Source organism: Bactrocera oleae, chromosome 2 (assembly GCF_042242935.1).
Source record: "Bactrocera oleae isolate idBacOlea1 chromosome 2, idBacOlea1, whole genome shotgun sequence".
Lineage (NCBI taxonomy): Eukaryota > Metazoa > Arthropoda > Insecta > Diptera > Tephritidae > Bactrocera > Bactrocera oleae.
This window is the reverse complement of record NC_091536.1, coordinates 5,298,951-5,322,317: the sequence shown is the minus strand read 5'-3', so window position 1 is coordinate 5,322,317 and position 23,367 is coordinate 5,298,951. Positions and strand designations below refer to the sequence as shown.

The window sequence follows — 23,367 nt, the reverse complement described above, 5'->3', positions numbered from 1 at the left end:
GAGATAATGTTCCGTCTAGGTGAGAGTTGGATCTCTTTTAGTGGAGCGCGCATTCCTCAAAGCTGTTATGAAAATATCTGCTGCCGCCGTAACTACAAAAACAATCATCTCAACCAAAATAATCGTACTGGTGAACCGGCTATTGAGTCTATAAAATCGGCACGGATGGTCCAATAGAGATGATATGCTTTCGCAATTTGTCGATTCCAAGGCTTTCTTAAGAATCATCGGTGACATCGTTATGTCAATGGAGAGCGGTATAGATCGATGATAACTAACTTTTTATGGCCGCAATTGGAAAAAGTTAATCTTTACAACATCTGGTTCCAACAAGATGGGGCAACGTGCTACACAGCACGTGCAACAACCGAATTCTTTCGGGAAAAATTTGGAGATTCGATAATTTTAAGAAATTTTGACATTGAATTGCGTCCAAGAAGTTGTGATTTAACAAGTTTGAAGTTATTGGTCTTTGACAATAAACCAGACTCTCTTTAGGAGTTAATATTTAACGTGGTGTTCATGACGCCTTGATTTAGTAGAAAATGTACTCGAAAATTGGATTCAACGAATTCGTTCCTGCAAAAGAGATCGTGGAGGCCATTTGAATGATGTTATATTCAGAACTTAATTGTATCGCTTTGACTTTACATTAAATAAAAACATTTGAATTTCCTTAACAAAGATAACCCAGCTAATCTCGAAGCTTCTTAAATACGTTTTGCTCACACTCAAAGTGATTTAGAGCAGTAATAATGCTAATAACAACAACAAACACACAGTAATGTCACACTTATTACAGTGAAGATACAACAATAGCTCATACCTAGTTCTTCAATTCTGCTACACTGTGTTCTGCTGTCAAGCTGATTATTTGAATTGGCCATAATATTTTATCTTAGTGTCCGTCATGCCGCGCACCCGCGTGTCATTGTGTTAATTTAGGCCACTCAGAAGGGCATGCTCAACATACAGACACATACATATGTACATATGTGCAAATATCTTGTTTTAGTCCGCTATTTCTCTTCAGCATTGTTTTACTACTACAAGCGCAACAACAACAACATGTTAGCATAATATCGCTTCTCTATTGTTTCTGGCGTTCAATATAGGGTATATATATATATGTACTACATAGTAGTTTGTACTTTGTGTCACACCGCTACTTCCTTGAAGTTGATTTTCTTCCCTTGGCTTAGCAATTTGCACTTCCTTTTCGTACTTCATCCAGCCAACTACTCCTTAAGTCAGTGGCCGTCTTCAAATCCGCCGCCTTTTCTTCGTTCGCTTCGTTCGACAACGTGATTTGCTTAACTATGGTATCTATGCTGTGGGTTAAGTTGTTGTACGTAAGCATGAAATGCTGTGCGATAGCATAAATAGTAACGGTAGCTTAAAATGCTCATTGCTATTTGCACGTCGCGCCGGCTGTACGGTCGTTTGGCTCCTGCTTTATCGTTTTTATTATTTTTCGCTTGTTGGCCACAAGTCAGGGCATTTAAGCAAATCGAATTCGAAAACATTTTGCGGAGCGTGTAAGTGTTGAGCATGCTCAGTAGCTGTGTAGCTCAGAGCGGAAGTCAAGTGGCTTGGTATTGGAAATGCACGAATGTTGCCATATTTTTATAAATAGAAAAATAAATTATTTGTTAATATTTCAGCTTTTGTCGTTTTAAAAAATATTATTATCAGTAAAAATATTTTTGGTATTAAAAGCCAATATGATCTTAAAAGTCACTAGGCTATTTTTATGATATTTTTGGAAACATTTCAGACTGTGAGATTGGTCCCTTTCGGGTAATTATCCTAGGTTATTACCGGTAATATTTCAAAGTGTACCTTTGTAAACACAATCTTTCTGTCACGGCTTACAATTATCCTCCGTTCGCCAGAATCAAATGAAGTATACATTTAGGCAATACTGATAAAGCCCTTTGCGGAATAAATAAGCAAAGCTGGACTTTATATAATCCTAAATTTGTCCAAACATAAAAAAGTTCTTAGACAGAGTTGTGAAAGTTTTAACGCCATCTAAAGGGATACTCGGATATTGTTGTTTTAACTACAGCAAACATTTTTTATATATTTTTGCAGATGCAGCTGAGTTTATACATCTTGACCGCATAAAAATCGCGTCCATTCCGGTTACGATGACCGACGGTTCCGTAAATGACCCTCGTGCTAACGGAAACTAACGGAAGTTAGAACTATTATTAACTATAAGATAGCCGTAATGCACAGAAAGGGAATATATTGGAGTATGTTGAATTTAACATCAATCAGAATTACTTCGGCCAATGATGTCGCCGTGCTTAACACTGATATTATTTCCTGAGCACTTAAAATCGTACTTGCAATGAAACCACTGGAAAAGAGGGGCAGTGAGCCTTCATACATTTGGCTTTGAGATTGGGAACTCCCGCGAATAAAGATATATACCTCTTTATTTTGAGCAAGATTGGCCTTTTTCTAGTTGTAGTGGTCTTTTTCTAATCGCCGTCCGCTCAGTTAAACTAAATAACTCATTAAATGCCAATTGTATAAGTTTTGAGGAAGAAGTTTCTCTCGCCTAATACAGCCACGTGAACTAGCTTTAATTAAATCAATCCCTAATGAAAGATAGTTAATTAAAATGGCTTTATTTGAAATAATAGGATTAAGTTATTGTATAGATCTTCGTCAGTTTTTTGTTGAACTGATTTTCTTTGTTGGTAAATTTTCAGACTCAGCGACTAACTTTGCGAGAAGGTTGAGTGAGCGAAAAACTTTATCCTTAGAGACGCTATTAATGCAAGAAAATTGGCTTTTAGTATTTTAGTAATACATTTTTCGGAGCTTTAACTAAAATTTATATAACATACAGTCCAAATTTAGACCGGTCTAGGTTTAAGACTCAGACCAGCTTTGGATATAAATTATTCAAAGAGGTTAAACCTTGATAATAATTGGGAAAGTCTATACAATTGTGGTATATTGGTATGCAGTTAGGAATTTTGAAAAAATTATAATTTTATTATTTTACATATATATAAAATATCCAATAAATACCAGACATAAGTTTGAACAACGTGGCAGCATTAAATTCTACACCAAGTGCTTTGGCTCTCACATTGCCAGCAAAGCGCTCTTATTGAATTCCAGTCTTTTGTTAGTGCAAATATGCTCTCGCACTCGACACTTGGCTCAAACGCACCATTTTGGGTGTTGCTCCTAATAGCGGCGTGTTGGGTTTCCCAAAGTGTCCTGGCTTGCTAACGGCAGAGGCAGCAGCAGCTGCAGCAGCAGTCGACTACTGGTATATTCACATCGCTCAGCTATTTCCACATACCATCCTGTGAGCTGACGTCGGCAGAAGCGGCGGTTACGCTACGCTGCCCAGAGCTACGCGTGCCGTTAGTGCTTCCGCAACACAAAAGCACGGCCAAAAATACCGTTGGAACACAGTTGAAAATGGTCCATCGTAGCGACAGCATCCCGGGCAATTGGCAAAGCGGAATACTGTTGTTACCAACACCGTTTGTGTGGACCACTGCATTGAAATTCAAATTGAAACTGAAACTGCTGCCTTCGATTTGGCTGCAAGTAACACAGTTTTGTTTGGAAGCTGCTTGAAGTGCTCGAGTGCATTTTCAATGAACGCAGCAGCGGCGAACGGATTTAAATCGACTGTGAAGAGGAGTGGCGGTGAAAGGGTTAAGCGCGAAGTGCGCTAAACGGAAGTGAAGTTGAAAGAAAGTTGCAGAAAATCGACGAGTGTTCCAGTGCGTAGCGGTGAAGTGAACGAATGAGTTTTGAATTTAAAAAGGAAATGAGCAGAAAGTACGAAATATCACCTAAATTTAAATAAAACAGAATGTGTGAAACAAAAAGTAAACAAATTGAATAATAAAAGATGATACTGCCTTGCACGTATATATGTGCAATATATATAATATATAATAAATAACCTGCCCCCCATCATTCAAATGAAAACAGTTACATAATAATAAAAGCAGGAAAATCCCGTGCGTTGCTTGGTTGTGTTTTTGGCGCTTGTATACGTGTCTGTGTTCTTACTTATATTGGTATTTGTTTTGTTGTTTTTGTTGGTGTTTATATTGGTGTTTTTTGTTGTTGTTGTTGTTGCTTTTAGCATTACACGTGTAATAGCAACTCACTATGGAGACACAAGTGCGGGTTGAGCTCCGTTGGCCGAGTGGTGACATTTTAATTAGAGGCAAAATTACAAACAAACAAAAAAATAATAAAAACAACAATACGAACAACACCCAAGTCTAACATGGTAATAGAAAATCAGCCGCGAACTCTCAAATCTCTACGATGCTCATTGAATGCTTAGCTTCGCCTGGATTATGCAGCACAAAACAAGACACGAAAAAGGTTAACGAGCTTTTGATTTAGTAATGAGCTGCACAGAAAAGCGGTAAATATACCTAGTGCAAAACTTTTTTACAAAAATTATCAAAAGCCTGAGCCACCCTAACTTGTGGGGCGTCAGTAAAAAAATTAAACAAAAATAATTATAATATGGTAACTTACAGCGATAAGTTTGGGAATAGAAAGTATATGCAAGAGATAATTACACTCCCGCTGAAGGATAAATAGTAACGAAAAAAGTCCGAAACATCAAATACTTAATACAAGTACTTCATGGAGTTAAATGGAAGCACCGCTTCTGTTGAGGTAAAATACTTCAGAGAACTGCGTGAAAATTAGGGATAAGCGCTAATTAAATGGACGCAGAACATAGTATGGAATAGTTAAATATATAAGTAAATGTCTCTCCGTACCTTCCCACCGGAATTCCATGGTTGGGACTTAGATTTATAATTCTCAACGAGATATTTTTTCAAGTAAGTTCAAGTGTTATAAGCGAGATTTGAATTCTTCTATCTAATAATAAAAATAAATATAAAACTCTATGACGGAGGGCCTTCCCGCCGCTATTAAGAGCACATACTTGGGGAGACTTTCTTAGAGGTGTCTAAGAACCTATTTTTGAGAATACCATGCGAGAAAAAAAGTTATTCGTTTTTTTTTTACCCACCCTAATATATATACATATATAGTCTTTTATAATTTCTACGACACTAATATCCAAATACATCTGTACCCATTTGAAATGGTATCTATGATGCTATTTTGATTATATATATGGTTAGAAGACCGCCTAAATACTTCTTGACAAGCTCAAAACTGAGTGATATATTTGAAAGATCTATAATGACAAATGGTCTTTCTTTACCGGAGATATGGGTATGGAAACATTTCTCAACATCTTACTTAAACTTAATATTCCACTGCTCTAAAAATCGCCTGCCTTAAAAAATATTAAACTTCCAACCTACAATATTGGAGAGTATAAAGATTCTATGAACTTGTTGCTAAAGGGTATAGCATTTTGTACACATATCGCTTGTGTGTATATATAAATAATGGGGATGACGAGTCAGGAATTCTGAAATATATGTCCGTAAGAGCAAACGATAACTTGAGTAAGAATTGAGATATTTTAAAAATGATTGGTACAAGTATTTCTTGGCACTCTGAGGAGACACCCACCATATAATGTCATCATTATCATATATTAACCAAACTTGCTGAAAATATTTCCTTCATCATATGATGTGAAAATGGTTGAAAGCGAATATGTTAAAAACACCTAAAAGTGGCTTAACGCACTAAATTTTACCGTAAAATTGATACGGAGAAGATGCATACGCATAAAATGAACTCAAAATGTTTTTGTAACAGTTTAAAAGTCAGTGAGGGTAATTTAAAATTCCATCTGATTCTTCTACTTTCCAGTATTTAAGTGAAGCACCTATGGTGATATCGAACAAACGCCCAAATAGTGCCTTTAAGGTGTGGCAGTTCTCATCACCTCATCGGACCAGAACTTTTCAAAGCCCCCAAATATCGAATGTGAGGACCTCAGCTCCTTCGTCTGAATTTTAACTGAAAATATCGGTATTGGTCTGTAAGGCATCTTAATGAAATCATCTATGTTCTGATAACAATGTATCCTTTTACAACAAATTCGTAAAATCGGTCGTGATTGAAAATAGTTTAAATTCAGCCAAAACTGTTTTCAGCCAACATATACCTAATACAAGGACTTTAGAACTTCTCGTGGGTTTCATAATATTTTTAACGGAAAATATGTGATATATCTTGGTAAAATTAAATGAAAATATAATCCCGAATGTACTATTGTTTGATGGTGAAAATGGTTATATTCGGTCCAATTATTGCCCCAATCCCCATATATCGCATATAATAATTTTTCTAACTCTAGCGAATTTTACGCGGAAAACATCGGTCACATTTTGAGTTATCTTAATAAAATTAGATAAAAACATGTTCACGAGCTTATTTGAGTTCAATTCCAAAAGTAAAGGCAAACAACTCAGAACTCTACCTAGCCCCAACGTTGGTATGTAGTGACTTTCGACATCCCGGTTAATTTTATACCGTTTATATTGGCTATTGGTAAAACTCATATGCTTAGTTTGCATTATGTCATTCGATAGTAGAAATTGACGATATGAATGATGGATAGGATCAAAGTTATGTAATCTTAAAAACATCTGTCACATACGTATATATGTTTCGATTGATTTCTGCAACAAAGTATAGATTCTGTTGTCCTTGAGAACTATGGCAAAAAATCTCAAGCAGTGAGGTTGGTGGAACCATAAGACACCATTTCTGGCTTACGTTTATGAGGATTATCTTTATATTCCAAAAAAAGCGGTCTAAATTGGAAACTGTTAAACAAAGGCTACTCAAATATATACTTTTTTTGAACACATTGTAGTCGAGTGATTATATTGGAGTCATTGGTGTAGATCGAAGTTCTGACTTTAAATTTGCCCGTTTGCGATATTTTATGACCCAGTTCATTAATGCATCATCCAGCTCTCCAATATATTCGACTGGTCGATCATTTTCTACCCTGAACAATGCCACGGTTAGTCATGTCCGTTTGTCTGTCTGTCTGTATATATGCGAACTAGGCCCTCAGTTTTTGAGATATCAATCTGAAATTTTGAACAAGTGCTTTTGTCTTCAAGACACTACTCATTTGTCGGAACCGCCGATATCGGACCACTATAGCATATAGCTGCCATACAAACTGAACGATCGGAATCAAGTGTTTGTATGGAAAACTTTTTTATTTGATAAGGTAGCTTAACCAAATTAGACATAGCTTATCATCTAAGGCATGGCTATATTATCCAAACAACTTGTTCAGATTGTATCACTATAGCTTATAGCTGTCATCTAAATTGATCGATCAAAATTAAGAAAAGATCCTTTTAGTTATACACTTTTATGCTATAAAAAATGCACATGTGAAGGGTATTATAGCTTAAGTTAACGTTTTATATTTGTATTATTTTTGGTTTTCACATATGCTTTAAACTGATGGTATATTTAAAAGGTGGTATCGGATCTAAACACAAAGTATTGAGAACTTGAAAATTAATCCTATAAAAATTCCAAACCAATGACTAAACTTTAAGCTATCGGAAATCCCATCGATTAAATGCTAATAAAGTTATATCTCATTTATCTACTTGTTTCATAAAGGCATTCTTATTTACATATGTATGGTATATAGAAGGCGCATTAGCATTTTTACAATGCCATTATGTTGATGGCTTTGATATCATTACCCACACCCTTTCACTTCATATTGCTGACATACCTATGACAAGCCTATCGCTAAGTCATTCCGCTTCTCCTCCCGCAGCACGCAAACATTTTCGGATACACACGCATACGCATCTACGATATACTACTGGTTGTTTTTGGTGTTGCGCCACATACAATTGTTTTTGTCATAGCGGTTGCTTATACACATAGTATACAGCACAACATGTTGCTAATGTTGTTGTTATTGTTTGTCATTATAAGGCAACAAATAACAAATTGTCGCGCGTAAAGTCAAACAGCGCGAGCGAAAAATTTTGTTGCATGTATATGTGTGGTATGTGTATGTTTGCACTAATTTACTTTCAACCGCACATTTGACACACATAGACAGACATTTTTCAGAGTTGTCACTGCTGCAGCGCGTTAGCCTGTAGCAAAATGATGCTGTTGTTGTCCTTTACAGTTGTAACAGTGAATGCCCTAATGGCGAATATACTCGCAGCCAGCAATAAGAAGAAGAATAAAAGCACCAACACAACTGTCGAAAGCAGCAAAGCAATCAACAGCATCGCCTTCGTCAACGCCAAGGCGTGAATGAGACACGTCACGTGCCCCGCCAACGTTTGTTATCGTCGTTTCGCAGCTGAGCAGTAGAGGAGCAGCGGAGGTGCGGTTGCAGCTGCTGTATTTACAAAAACCGTTAACAAACAGTGTCTTGTCAGCGAGCGAGAAGTTGTCGCGAGCGGATGGGTGTCAGGGGTAGTGTGGAGTGTTACGCCCTGAATATGGCCGACGATGATAGTGACGATTATTGTCCTCCATAACTGTAGTCACATTAAACGCAGCTCGACAAGTCTTCCGTGCTTGTTGGTCGACACCTCGTCAATTCAGCGCGTTTTAGCACTCAGCTCTCTTAGAGCTGTTTTTGCTTCTGTTTTTGGCGCTTTTTTTGTCGGCGCTGTTGGTCCTTGCTTTTAAAATGTCATTTGGCGCTGGCGCTTGCCGTTCCTGCGGGCACAGAGTTCCGCATTTCCAACAGACGCTTTTAAGCTTTGCTTTAATGTGCCGGCACATGTGCTGGCATAAACAATGGCTGCGCAACGCCCAACAACAACAACGAAAAGGGAATTTTAATTGTGCCAGTTTGCAATGTGTACCCGTTTGATTGCCATGGTGGAGAATAGAGCGCGTGGCTGCTTAATCCCTAACATCCTGTCACGCCAACACGAATCCTGTTTCAGCTTTTTTTCTTCTGTTAAATAACGCGCGTAATTGATGATGTACGTGGAAAGGCACATCGACTACTCTATGACCTTCACGAGCCGCGTTTTTTGTGCAAATAGTTTTGTGACACACTGTATCTTTGTTTTACTATATGTTAAATAGTAAATATAGGAGAAAACGTTTAATGAAAGTGGTAAAAGTGGTTGTAGAAAAAATGGAAAGTTACTTCTGAATGTTACGTATGCGCCATGTCGTACACAGAATATAGGAAGCTGATAAGTATCTTGGTTAAGATATGAACATGACTGAGTTTTTTAAACAAAATATCTTTATAAAATGACAATGGGTAAGGTAATCAAAGTGGAGACTCATTTTGTTTTGGTTTTTAATTTTTTTGTTTTTAACGTCTGAGGCATATCTGGTATCTATAGAAATTTCAGAATTATTCGTAACAGCAGCTTATGCAGCGACGTTTTCCCCAGTACATATTGAAAAAAGTTACACGAAATTCTCATTTAAGTGTTAAATCGTCAAAAAATTCTAACTCTGTTCCAGTTTGAAGAAATGACAGTTACGACATTGAGTCTAATTAACTTCAAGTACTACAGATGTCACACACGTACTTTCAACCAGTTCTATGACGGATCCACTGAAGGGAAAATTGTACAATTTCAACCAAATTTGGTGCCTAACATTACCTTCCAAAATTTTTGTTTCTTTGCGAAAATGGTCCAATTCGGACTACATCCACGTCTACTTTCCAACTAACAGAATTTTAGATTCCAGTAAATAAATCAAGTACCAATGAAATTATTGCAACAAACTTTTCCTCAAATAGTGTCTTCAATACCACAACCATAACGCTCAAGCTCCCAGATACCGAATGTGTGATGTTGCAAACTTTTTATCGAAAATATCGGTCACTCTGTGAGATATATTAATGAAATTTAGCACTTGCCAACTTGCTTAGGGTTACCAATATCTGCAAATATGCGCTCGGCTTTGATCTCTGAAACTTGCGAGAGTGTAAAGTTTTCGGTTACAAACGAGCTTAGCGCTTGCTTACTTGTTTAATTTTATTTGCCATTCAAATTGAAAATCTTAGTACTTGTCAGTCACAAAAAAACGAAGGAAATCATAACACGAAATCTTTTTTGTTCTTCCACGCGCTCTCAGCTGTCAAATCCAGAAATTCAGCGACATGCTGACGCTTTTTATATTTGACATGTCAAATGCTGTCATATCATGTGATTATGCTTTCAATTCGAGTGTCATTTTAATCGACTTAACCGAAAAATAAATATGTATACGTATTTATGTATGTATGTGTTTGCAATTGTTGACGAATGTAAATTACGAGTATACCACATGACAAATGGTTTTCAACAAACCTCCAATTCTTAAACACCGCAAACTGACACTTGTACGGTTAGGCAAATAATATCGACACAGATTTGCCACAACACATCATGTTTCAAACGGTGTTAGAGAAATTCAACGCGTGCGAAAGCATGATAAGCACAACTCTGCTGCAAATGGGTCACGAGGCAAGGTTAAACAGAACGTCTTTGCTCGCATAATGAAAACATAAATCGCGCATAATGACGAAACATTTTGACGGAATTAAATTTATGTGCTAGCCAAGCTAACAAAAACGCACCCAAGAAAGCAGTAACCCACACACAGACACATGCAGAAGCTCGGCAAAACATGTTGGTGGTAGTGGAGACAAGCTTACACGCCCAGATAAAAAAGATTTCTGCGAAATGAATAAAAAATAGGAAGAATTGGCCAAGTAAGCGTTGAGGGGTTTCGCGCGAAATAACTTTTTAAGCAAACACCCTAAAAGTAGGCTAACAGTTACCGTTAAGAAGGCGTTTAGTAGATATCTTTTTTAGGTTTCAAGTATTTTAATCGCATTAGCTTTGACAATCTTGATTACATCATCAACAAGTATTTCACGCCGCTTAGGTAATTTCGGTTTTGTGCAGCCGAGGGCGAGCGAAAAGTTGGTTAAGTATAGTATAACTATAATTGAAAGCGCTCAAAAGTGCGTTAAGTAAATTTGTACGCATTCAAGTGATATGATTAGAATAACGGTATTTTTAATTATTATTTTGTTATGATTAAATGCAACTACCTTATTTCTTTGTCATACGATCTATGAAGTTAATTTATATTTTTTTTCAATAAAAGTCACTCTTAGTTGATATAGATTTATGCTAAATGAAAGTTCCGAAGTGAAGGTCCCCTAAGGTAAGGGATCCATATTGAAAAATTTATAGACAGCAAAAAGTTCTCAAACACATGTTATTTAATTGCTCTTATTGTATTAATTAATTGTGTAGAAATAAATTGAAATAGCTGGCAACTCTTATCATAAGAGGTTCACTCATTCAAGGCTTTGGTTGATTTTTCGTTACGGCAGGTTTTTTACTTGATAGGTTCCAAACCCTACGCATATGAGGGTTCGCCTCACTAAGCTCGCCATTAAATGTATATAGTGAACTATTTGAACTATATGAAAATGTCCCCAGCCTTGAATGGGTTTGATGCGTACTCGCTGATGGAAGCAGAGGAAGGAAATAAATTTACTTCGTTGGAAGAAACGAATATCGCGCTATTGTTAATTCGGTTATAATCGTTGAGACGGTGTCTACGCCACTCAAGTAGTAGTAGATAGCAACCCTACTTAAACTATGTTCAATTATAAGTTTCGTTAAATCTCGTGTGCTACTCTTACGAGGTTTGCCATTTATAATTCGGTATTAGAGAACAAAAACAAATATTTCAAAATATTCTTCATTAAGATGTATACACTTTTGCATGCGTTTGAGATAATTATTCAAGCACTGTTGTCACTTTTTCAGGCTCATACGCATAAATCCGCGATTTAACACGTGTCACGATGTCACAGACCGCTCTCGTATTTTTTTAACATATTTTTCGACCATTCGACATGAGCCTTTTTTTGGGCGATTGAAAAATCTTACAATATGGGTTTGCGCACAACCCTTATAGTTTCCGACACAACAACTGATTTCAGATGCTTCTTGGTGTGGTCTTTGACCTAGATTGAATTCGCCATACCATCGATAAACACTGGCCCTTGATGGATCTTCATCGCCAAAAATGTAATTAAGTGCATCGATCCACAGTTGCTGAGTTAATCCACGTCGATAGCTGTAAGAAATAATCGCGCGAAAATGTTCTCGATTTGATTCTATTTTTTGACCGAGAGAAACATTTTAAGTTACTTTAAACAACACAAATACCACTGGTACTTCAAAACGTTCTGAGTATGTATAACGTCAAAAATATCAAATTTTACGATAAAATAATACGCTGCCAGAACACAATGGTTTGCGAAATCCCGAAACATAAAAAACAACCAACGCATTGTAATATTTCTTTATATAATCCCTCAGCTTATGAGATATCGATCTGAATTTTGACACACGTCCTTTTCCCTCCAGGAAGTACAATATCCGTATAAATTGTCCAGATCGAATCACTATAGCATATAGCTGCCATACAAGCTGACCGGTCAAAATGAAGTAAATTTTTGTTTGTGAAGGGAATTCTATTCTAAAATTTTTTTTTGTGTTATAACTGTTTAATTATTAATACCCGTACTGAACATTTTATCAACTTTATAAATTTGATAGCAAAAACTTAATTTTAAAAGGCCCTTTTATTTGCAAACTTCCTTATATCTCTACATTGTGATACCCATATGAATTATTACTTTATTTACTCAACTATTTTGACTTAACAAAGTGGCAACACTTCTCAAAAGTGTAAGATTACATTAAGAAGATTTAAATTTTTCATTTATAAAATTGATCGAACTAAGTACATTCTTTCATACTTGTTTTTATCCATTTTGTTCTTGAGCTTTAGCTGCATTATTTTTATTGTATAGGCAAAGAACTGTACAAATACATATGTACATATATACGAAATCCTTGTTGTTGCGTTAAATTTTTACGATAACATTAACATTTATTGAGCATGTGTGTGTGCTTACGAATAAAACTTTACCAATAAACAACACAACTACTCGAATAAAATAAAATGAAATTTATAAACAAATGGAATATAGGATTTGGCTAGAAATTACGTTGTTATTGTATTTCTTTTATTGGCCGTAAAGGAATATTCAATAAACCAAACATATACCCGTACAATGCCTATGTATATGTTATATAGTATGAGAATTTTGTATTTGAGCTCATGAGTACATGCAATTTTAAAACCAGAAGTGTCACTAGTTAAGAAGAGGCAGTAACTGGAGAACTCACACTTTATAATTTGCAATGAATTCACTCTTATTTTCATGTAAACCAGATTTAGTAGGAAATTGAGTAAATAGAGACAGCTTGATAAAGCATATTTTCTAAAATTCCTTTGATTGCTACTTGCAAAGAAGAGGAAGACACAAGATCCCAGACGTGCATCTCCACTCATTCGGAGGTTGTCAACTTGTTGATAGAAAGTTTTCATGGATGCCAAATATTGATAAGTGAGTAAGGAAGACATATGTTGTCTTATATTGCTGTAGAGGAGCTATAGGAAAAAGGTAGGGACTCTCACCTAAGATGGTGCTTTGGCTCAACGAAACCGTAATCAAGCCAATAATGTTCTATGGTTTATTCATTTGGTGGAGAGTGCTCGAAATGGCTACACTTGCTAAGAAGCTTAACCGTGTCCAAAGAGAGGCTCTCATAAGCATGGACTACACCACCGAAAGTACTTAATGCCATTTTACATGGACATTGCGGACAGGTGCACTGCTGCGAAGTACGCTTTAAGTCTCAGGGAAACTGAAAAAGGAGTCCGAACGAGGGCACGCCGAAATTCTGTCCTCCTTCAACTGCATTCCTGAAATCACTTGACACATCGCAGAGGCTACTCGTGGCGGCGCTGCTCACATACCGCGAGGGATATGTGATGAGAAAAATTCACTGGAGAAGAGGCGCAGTGACCCTTTTCACTGATAGGTTGAAGCTAGGAGGGAATTTTGGAGGAGGAGTTTTCGGTAAGTAGCTCTGCGTGAATATTACCTTTAGGCTACCGGATCACTGTAGAGTCTTTCAATGGAATGCTATTAAGCTGACGGTAGACGTATGGATGATGAACCATCTCGGCAGTTTTACCTTCGGCGAACAAGGAGACATAGCTGAAACTGACATTAGCCGACTCAACAAATTTTTGATATGCTCTAAGCACTTTGTTGATTTGTAGGGGTTTTTTAATATATTATATGGGAGTTGTGGGCAATACAACGGCCCGCGTTCTAAGCTGTCCAAATGATATCCTTGTTAAGATCGATCTCTTAACCTAACCTAACTTAACCAATGAAAATCAATTTCTCTAAAGTCGGAACTACGTAAAGGGAACTTGCCTGTACTTAGCTCAGTGTGTTAGAAAAAGCCTTAGGAGAATGTGTCTACAACAAAGATAAGAAGCAATAACAGCAACCAAACAACAACAAAACTAACCTCAAAACAACAAAAACCAAATTCAAAAATCCAACAACAAAAAACGAAAAAATTAAAATATAACAACAATAAATGCAAATCTGAAAGTCATTTTTTTGTTATTATTTCACTGAACAGTTATTTAAACTGTGTCACAAAGATACTGTTTATAAACTTAAAATCTTTGTAGGAAAATTATATGAAAAAGAACTTTTAAGTATATTATCTTAAAGAACAAAGCGGCCAAAGAGGTCCCCGTATTTTAAAACAAAAATTTAATGACTCAAGTGAAACGCGAAAAAGCCCACGTGAAAAAATAAAAATAATACCGCAACCATAACAACAACGTTTTTTTCACACCTAGCAGCAACAATAAGAGCAACAACATTGTCACCACCGATATCCGCAGCCACATCATTCTTGCGCTGAGTCAAGTGGCCACGCGCTGAAAGCAACACATCGACTTCCGGCGAAAATTTCACACCTTTGCTGCGGTTGTGGGCGTTTGGCTTTAATCACAATAATTGCCAAGCCTTTAAAAGAGCAACTGATTTCCTCGCGATGAAGTTATTTCGAATGAAAGATCGAGTTTGATTGTTAACGGCAGTTGTTGTCAACCGAAAAGAGCACCAGCAGAACCAATTAAAAAAGAAAAAATAATAATTACGGTAGCACGACGAAACAACCGTTAATAAGTGTTTTTAGCCGTATACATACGTGTGTAGGTGTGTGCGCTCGTAGGCATACAGTTCTTGTGAAACCCGCATATTATATAAACAAGCACCGAAATTATCATGTTACTCAAGGCGAATGAGCTTTATTGCTTAAATACAACAACAAAGTGTACGTGTCTATTGCCAACGGGTGGTGGAGTCGTGTACTACTAAGCTTTTGTGGAAAAGAAGGTACGAGGGCGTACGAAGTGTCGGTGCGGGTTACAGATTCGCTTTGAATTTTTCGGTTTCGGTTCCGGTTTCGATTTAGCTTCAAATCTCGATTGGTTTTGACTGTTAACTCTCCGTTGCATCCTAATGGTTCTTGCTGTATTTTGGCGCTTTATTCAAGTATCTCCACTAGCCAACTCTCACACACAGAGCTCGTTAACGCCTGAAGTTTTATTGATGAGTTCACCGACACTGGCATTGTAAAAACAGCTCGTTTTCAGCTGCAAAAACGATGATGTTGTGAAAAAACAAGCGAAGCAAAATGACAGCAAATTATGTGAATCTTGTGTGGGTGTTAATGTAATTAAACATAAGCGAAGGGATAAAACTCTTTTCAAGATAGAAGTGGTTAGGAGGCGCTTGAAAGGATATCGGATGCTGAACATACTAAGGTTGGTATGATTTATGTCTCTTTTTGTTTTTGTTTTTCTTGTATCAAAGTTTAGTCAATTTATATTTACTGATACATGTGTACATTAGGGTGATTTTTAAATTAACTGATATATAATATTTTACATTTTTGCACATAAAATGATATAGATAACAATTTTAAACAGTAAATACTACTTACAGTACAGTCAATGTCGAGCTTTTGCAAGACTGAGGTTAAAACATTTCGGTATATTCGAAACTGACATTAGCCGTCTCAATAAATTTGTGAATGCCTCGAAATACGTTGTCGGTTTGTAAGGGTCTTATCCCTTTTAGCAGCGACCTTATAACCTAGCCTAATCTAACCTAGAGTGCCGACTATAGATGGTTTAGAGATAGCTTACACATGACCTTAACTATCTCTGAAAAGGATCACAATTTAAATATGATATCGTAGTCCGTAATATAAATATAATATAAGCTATCATTTCGGTGCAATTAGAAAAAAAAACTTTTTATTCTATAAGAAGGAATTTTCGTTTTGCTTCTCTGTCTTAATTCTTGCAATTTTCGGCTCTAGTCTAGTATTTCACGCCATATCTTTTCAGGTCACTTTATACTGCTTGCTTTGCAAAGAATTCATTAGATATGACTTTTCTATACGGTTTACGCTAAAAGTTTTTATTATCTGATATCTCTAACAAAATAACTGTTAGTTCGGTGTGCAAAACTTATCAATATTCTTATAATTTGCCGTTATATATTTTATTGCTCTCTTTTTTCACGAAATTTTAGGAAAGGACTAAGTATAATTTTAGAAAGTCAAAAAATTCTTCTGAATCGGTTAAATAATAGTTTTCAACAGGTAACACCGACAGGATTTTTCGAAAAATTCTAATTTTAATATTTTGGAACCTTGAAGGGGAAACCGCAACAAATCGTTACCTTGTAAACTATGCACAGAAATAAAGTTCAAAATTTTAAAAGGTACGGTGCAGTAATATGAGGTATCTCTTAAACAATTTTAATTTTTTAAATCAGATCGTATGATTAATATTCATTGACATGAGCAAATTGGTAAAGAATACTACTCACTACTAGCTCCAAATTTTTCTTTTCTTAAGTTGGGTCGAGAGAAGAGATGCAAAGCTACAAGTCGTCATTTATAAGCCATTTGATTATTCCGATAAATTTCGATAGCTTCGGCTAAAGTGAGAGAAAAGATTAAAGATGCAAATTTTAAAGAACTATTTGAAACACCTTGACCTATCACATGAAAAGGTTGCCAAGTATTTAAAATTTTCAAACAAAAAAGATTAATCAGTGGAATGAAATTCGCAATTGTGGGAATTAAACTGACGAGTATTAAACTGACGAGCAAGGTAAAAATTGAAAATGCATTTTCCAAGAAGAGTTGCCAGCTGTTGAAAAATTGTAAAGACTAAAACTGTTATAGTTTGGATTTGAAAGCCATTTAGTTTTCATTGGGTTTTATAATGAGAATTATATTGGAAACTATTTCATAAAAGCGTTGCCACCAATTTACAAAAGAAGTTGTGGTAAACTAACACAATGGGATATGTGCAGCAAAACTTACACAAAAAGAAAAATACGTTAGAGATATTAAAATAAATTTATATTAAGTGGTGCCATCTGTTTGAAATTTCTAAATTTGTGAAATTATTTATTTAAATTATAATCAGTACAATTTGCTATAAAAAAGAAATTATCTGAGAAAATTTGTTAAAAAAAAAGTATTTTTTTCGCTTTGAAAGAGCTATTTCATGTTTATACATAAAGTAATACATTTTTGTCTTAACAACTAATTGACTTCTACTTTTCATTTGACTTTATCCCTTGTAGACGGATTAAGTTATTCATAACATCAAATATGCTGCTTTTAAAAGCCGCCAACCAAACAATATTTATAACTATGTATGAATGTTTATATAAAGAGTGGCCACCATCTTCCTCAGATACTTACATATATATATGTATACTCTCACTGGCTTCCCATCCCTGTCACATACCAACCAAGCGCACCTATGAATTATTTATTATTGTCGCGACTGAAGAAAATACCGCATAAGTGGTTGCACTCATTCGCAGCCCACAACAATTAGGTACATATCTACACACGGTGAGTGTGAAGAAATATGAGTGAGAATAAATACGGGTGAGTGAGTGCGTGAGAATTTGTGTGCTAAGCTGGTTTTTAGGCATTTTACCTTGACACGCAACCCCACGCCACACATGTCGATGCGTATACGCCATGGTGCACATATTGATGGCTGCCTCTAGGTAGAGAAGTCAAAGCTAAATCATGAAGCACACAATTTTTTTGTAATTCTTCACATTGATGAATTTATTAACGGAAATAATATATATGTTTACTAGAAATTTTTATTCATCTTAGGAAGACGATATTTGGATCCCAAAATTTGTCTGAATTTTGAATTTGATAAAAGTAATAAATATTATATAATTTATGGAACCTACTTGATTTTTGCTATTCTTGTCCTTAAAGGGGGACAATATAGGATCAGACAGATAGATAAAACTGTAATTAAAAAGGCTCCAAACTAACTATGTTTTTAGAAATTTCTCTATAAACTTTGGAATGTGTCTAAAAGTATTCAAAAGAAATAATATATTTTTCTAAATAGACTTTCCTTCCATAAAAAAATTGATTTTTCCATAAAAAATTTATGTTAAAATTAAAACCTTTCTTTATGCCTCGGATAGAAGCCAGCAAGTTGTTGGCTAAGGAATATTTCTAAATAGAGTTGCCACATGTCAGAAAAAATAATAACAGAAATTATCAGAAAAATATTTCAACGCTTAATATTTTTTTAATTTTAACAGTGTGGATCGTAGTTTATAAATACTTAAGAATAGAGTTGCCGCATTTCAAAAAATAATAAATAAATAAAAAGTTTTGTTATTGGAAAATATGTCTTCAACATTAAACATATTATATTTTAGAGTAATTTTAAAATTCATTTATAAAAACTTTATATTTTAAGTACAGTAAATACCATAATATAAACAACATTCTTCTTAATACTTGTGTGTAACAAATAACGTCTCAAGTATTTTTTGCCATCTTTAGTAACTAACATAATATTAGGCTGTTGTCGGTTTTGCTAGTTGTTGGTTGTTGTATACTCAAAGGTGTTATTTGTAAAGTGCAGTGTTGCATTTCAAGCAACCTTTTGTACCGACCCCACTATATTTCACGAAGATTAGATTAAGTCAGATGTATTTGCATTGGTACTGAACTATTTCTGCATATATTTATTTTTAGAAAATGCGACTATTATATTCTCATTTCTTTAAATAGGCGTATCCGATGCGCTTACATCCTCAGTGAGGATATACCTTTGTATATAAATAACTATAAATGTAAAACATTTCCAGACAGCAAATAATATATCTATATGGCTGTATATATATATTATTATACATATGTATATATTCAAATATGTATGCATAAAAGTTTATTCAATATTTTTACGTGTAGAAACGAAGCCGAGAAACTCTCTATATATACCATATGTATGTATAATATTTATGTATGGATTAATGTATGTATGTTCCTATGAGGCAATTCAAAAGCGCTAACGAACTGCAACATACACGATTGGTAAGCGTAGCGTTGGTGCGACGTTTTTTTCCGGCTCCAAAGTGCACTAACGAGTGCTTTCATAAAATACGACTACCGGGCGCTGGTGCAAAAAATAAATTCAGACAAATGTCTGTACAAACACATACAAACACATGCAAGTGCAAATATGTACCAAGGTATATAGATTACAATACATGTGCAGTTGAGAGCATATACAAACATATGCCAATACATATGTACTTATATATGTATGGATGTTTGCATGTATATAAGTACCGTTATGCATAAGCTTTGAGTTTGCCCGCATTTGTATTTACTTTTGGGCCACTCTGCAGTCACTGTATTTGCTCGCATATATGTATGTATGTGTGTATATGTGTTGTGTGTACGTTTGCAACGCAATTTCATGCAAGTGTTTGATTTGCGGCAGTTGCAGCTTATATAAGTACGCCGCGCGTATTTGTGGCATATGCGATTGCATGATTCTCAATATCCACGACAAATATTTTACTAGCAATTGTTAGAACTGCAAGCGCTATATAGTATATAATATGTTATGTACTTGCACAACTTGCCGTAAGTAATTAAAATTATCATTTATATATATTTGATTAAATTAGCTCAGCAAAATTATGGAACTTGTGAACTTTCTACTTTAAAGTATACAAAAAGCTTACTTAAAATAAGAAAACTTTATTTACAGCCCTTGCTGGAAGACATTTATAAATAAGCTACCATAGAGCTCCAAGAAAAGGCCTAATTTTCAAAATTTATTCTGGGAATAAAACAGCAATCGAATTTCCCTCTTTCACGCTTTATTGAACATGCATTTTAGTCCAAATAAGTAAAAACAGCTATAACACCCTTCACAGGTGCATTTTTTATATCACATAAGGGTATAAAAATATCTATGATCTGATTTTGATCAGTCAGTTTGTCTAGCAGCTATAGGCTATAGTGCTCCGATCTGAACAATATGTGTTGGAGATTGTAGCGACACTTTGGAGAATAATCTTTGCCAAATTTCGTGAAAATATCTCATCAAAAAAAACAATTTGCATACCAAGACGTCATTTGCTCGTTCAGTTTGCATGGCAGTTATATGCTATAGGTGTCTGATCTAAGCAATTTCTTTGTATTGTAAATTGTATCAAGGTCCTAGATAATAATACAAGTATACTCGCATCCGACTTGTAAAGTGAAGCTTCGAGAAAGAGGAACGAACGGACAAGGAAAAACACTCTTCTCACTATTCTATCAAATTATGTCTTTATAACCATAAACCAAAAATTATTATGTTTTCTTTTTGTATGAAATTCTAAATTGACCTAACTCCCTAAAGGGATGCACCTTTTTTACATATGTATGGTAAATATGTATTTTATTATGTTTCGCTGTTTCGTTGCTCACATTTAGTTTTCGTGATGGCAACTCTATTCCAAGAATTGTTTAAATTGAAGCCCCAACCGCTGTCCTTTACGTATTTTTCTTTTAAGTATAGTAATTGTCGCTGTTTGAGTCTACTTAAGCGTACGAGTAGGCTTAAACAGCGAGAGGTCAACAAGAGAATAGGAGTTTCTATGGTAAGCTTGGAGAATCAATGGTTTTCCGTAATTAAATAGAATTTACATGCGAAGCACAAAAAGTAGCTTACAATCATAACGAAGAATTTCATTTTCCTGCAATATATCAATACAAATTGTATTTTTTTATTAACTGGAAGATGGTGAACTCGGATACACCCTGTGAATCATGTCATCTGTTATTTATGAGTATAGTAGTAAAGTTATTATGAGTATAGTAGTAAAGACGACTTTCTGGCAGACATAGTGAGCAAATATCCTTTTATATTGATTGTCGAACAATTCACATCTGAAAGCAGCAACAAAATTAACGAGTTGAATTCAGTTGGAAGAGAGTATGCATAGACCGCGACATTTTTTCAGTGCTATCAAATTTTCGCTTTCAGCTTTGCACAATTTTACTTGTTTAAAACAAAAATTACTGTCTAAAATAAAATTATTATTACTATTATTATTAAATAAAAATTTTACTTCCAGTTTCTATGATATCTGACTGAAAATTATTTTTTTATGAAAAATATTATTTGAAGAAAACTATTGAAATAGTCGTCAGGACGTCTGTAAAATTCTATTGGGACCAAAAAGTGGATTGAAGGTATTATCAAGTCACAAGTCAGTATATTCAATAATTTGCTACTTTCCGCATTAAAGCACCAAAACCGATGAAATAAAATTCACAAAATAATTTGCCATGACCGTAAACGGAAATCTTCAGGACGTCTTCTACAATTAATTGTTAGAAAGAATCCTGATCAGACTACTACAACGTAACATTTCAATTCCACTTTATGTTTGCTACTTTTTGTACAAAGTAAGCTGCAAAAATAAGAAGATCATGCCGAAAGAATTTTAAGAAGATTAGTTTTCATTAAGTCAATATGTAAAAGTATTTACTTCAGTTTCACTACTATATTTTCAACCATACCATAACGTTTCCGAGTATCGCATTCACCGCTCCAATTTGTATTTTAAAATAAATAAATAACGCGAAGCTCCTTTTGGCAGTCAGTATGTAACACCGCATTGTTTACCAGCCATTAGAAGATCCATTCATTCTATTTTCATTGCGCGCCGTGCTGGACCAACATTCATCGCTTTGCAGTGTGTCCGAGAAAGTAAATAACGAATGCACATATACACGCACACACGCGCGTAATGTCTTCATTATTAGAAGTGAAAATCATTTTTCATTTTACTGCATTTGTGGCCAAAGCAACATCAAAAGCTTTTGTCCGCCATTGTTAGAGTACCGGGTATAAATGGATGAGGTGGCTTAGCTTCCAACACGCGCACATGCGGTCACAGTATAGCGTGATAATAGTGATGCAACTACAGATTGCTGAAACATAGAAGTAAGCCAACATTAGCGGACACCCACAAATATATTTAAAGTTTTTTCGTTTTTCGTTGAAAGCTCCACTGAATTTGGCGTTTTCCAGCACTGCACTTTATTTTCTCGCAACATGTGACATAAGAGTCTATCAACGGTTTTTTATAACACTATAAAATCATCGAAACAGATATCGATTTATATCAAAATTATCAGGATTACGAAAAATCAAATATTCGTCTGGCCGTTCAGCCGTCCATCTCTCTGACTGTAGATCTGTCCGTGCAAGTGTAAAATTACGCTTTCGATGAGACTTGGTACTCAGACCGGTGGTATTGTAGATAACCGAAATTGGATCATTGCCAGGCCGCAATTACAAATTTGGTTTATAGAAATAGCTTGACATATTAATAGTACAGTTGGAAAATGGGTATATCAGACAACCACTCAACCGACTTCCCATATATCTCAACTTCAAATTCCATCTGAACCTTTCATTTTTTAATATATCATTTAAGTCAAGGAACAATGAAGATGTAATAAAATAACTGTTCACAAATAGTGCCTTTCAGGAGTAACACACAAATTTGGTGAAAATATCTCGTCAAAAGAAAAAGTTTTCCATACAAACTTCAGCATCTATAGTTCCAACAAATGAAAAGCTTCTTAGCGAGAAAATGACATGTGCAAAATTTCAAATCGATATCTCAAAAACTGAAAGCATAGTTCGATTTTGTACAGACAGACGGACAGACGGCATGGCTAAATCGACCCAGCTCGTCATGCTGATCAATTATGTATATGTTTTTAGGGGTTTCCGATATTTCCTTCTGGGTGTTACAAATTTTGTGGCAAAATTAATATATGCTGTTTAGGGTATAATTAGTGGAGCATATTACCTTTAGCATAGTATCTTTTCGGTTCCACCCATATCCCACCAATATCGCTCTCAACGCTGCTGTTAAATTTAGGTCCAGTGCGTTCGCTTTAAGACATCCGGGAGCTTACCGCTTTCCAAAACTGTTTAATAGTATTTGTGCTATTTTCACAGTTTCCAAGTATTCTTGCCACAACCCAAAGTCTCTTGCTGATGTGTAATTGTCAGATTCACTATATTCTCATTCACTCAAAGAATTTT

At 35.3% G+C, this 23,367-nt stretch overlaps 1 protein-coding gene across 1 annotated transcript in view; it reads left to right on the top strand.

Annotated features, from left to right (window-relative positions):
* The first annotated feature begins 14,518 nt into the window (after positions 1–14,518).
* LOC106619014 (ras-like protein family member 10B) overlaps positions 14,519–23,367 on the top strand; it is a 116,775-nt gene continuing 107,926 nt past the window's right edge. The window contains exon 1 of the mRNA XM_070107448.1: positions 14,519–15,708. The gene's annotated coding sequence lies outside the window, so the exon portion shown is untranslated. The remainder of the gene's footprint in view (positions 15,709–23,367) is intronic.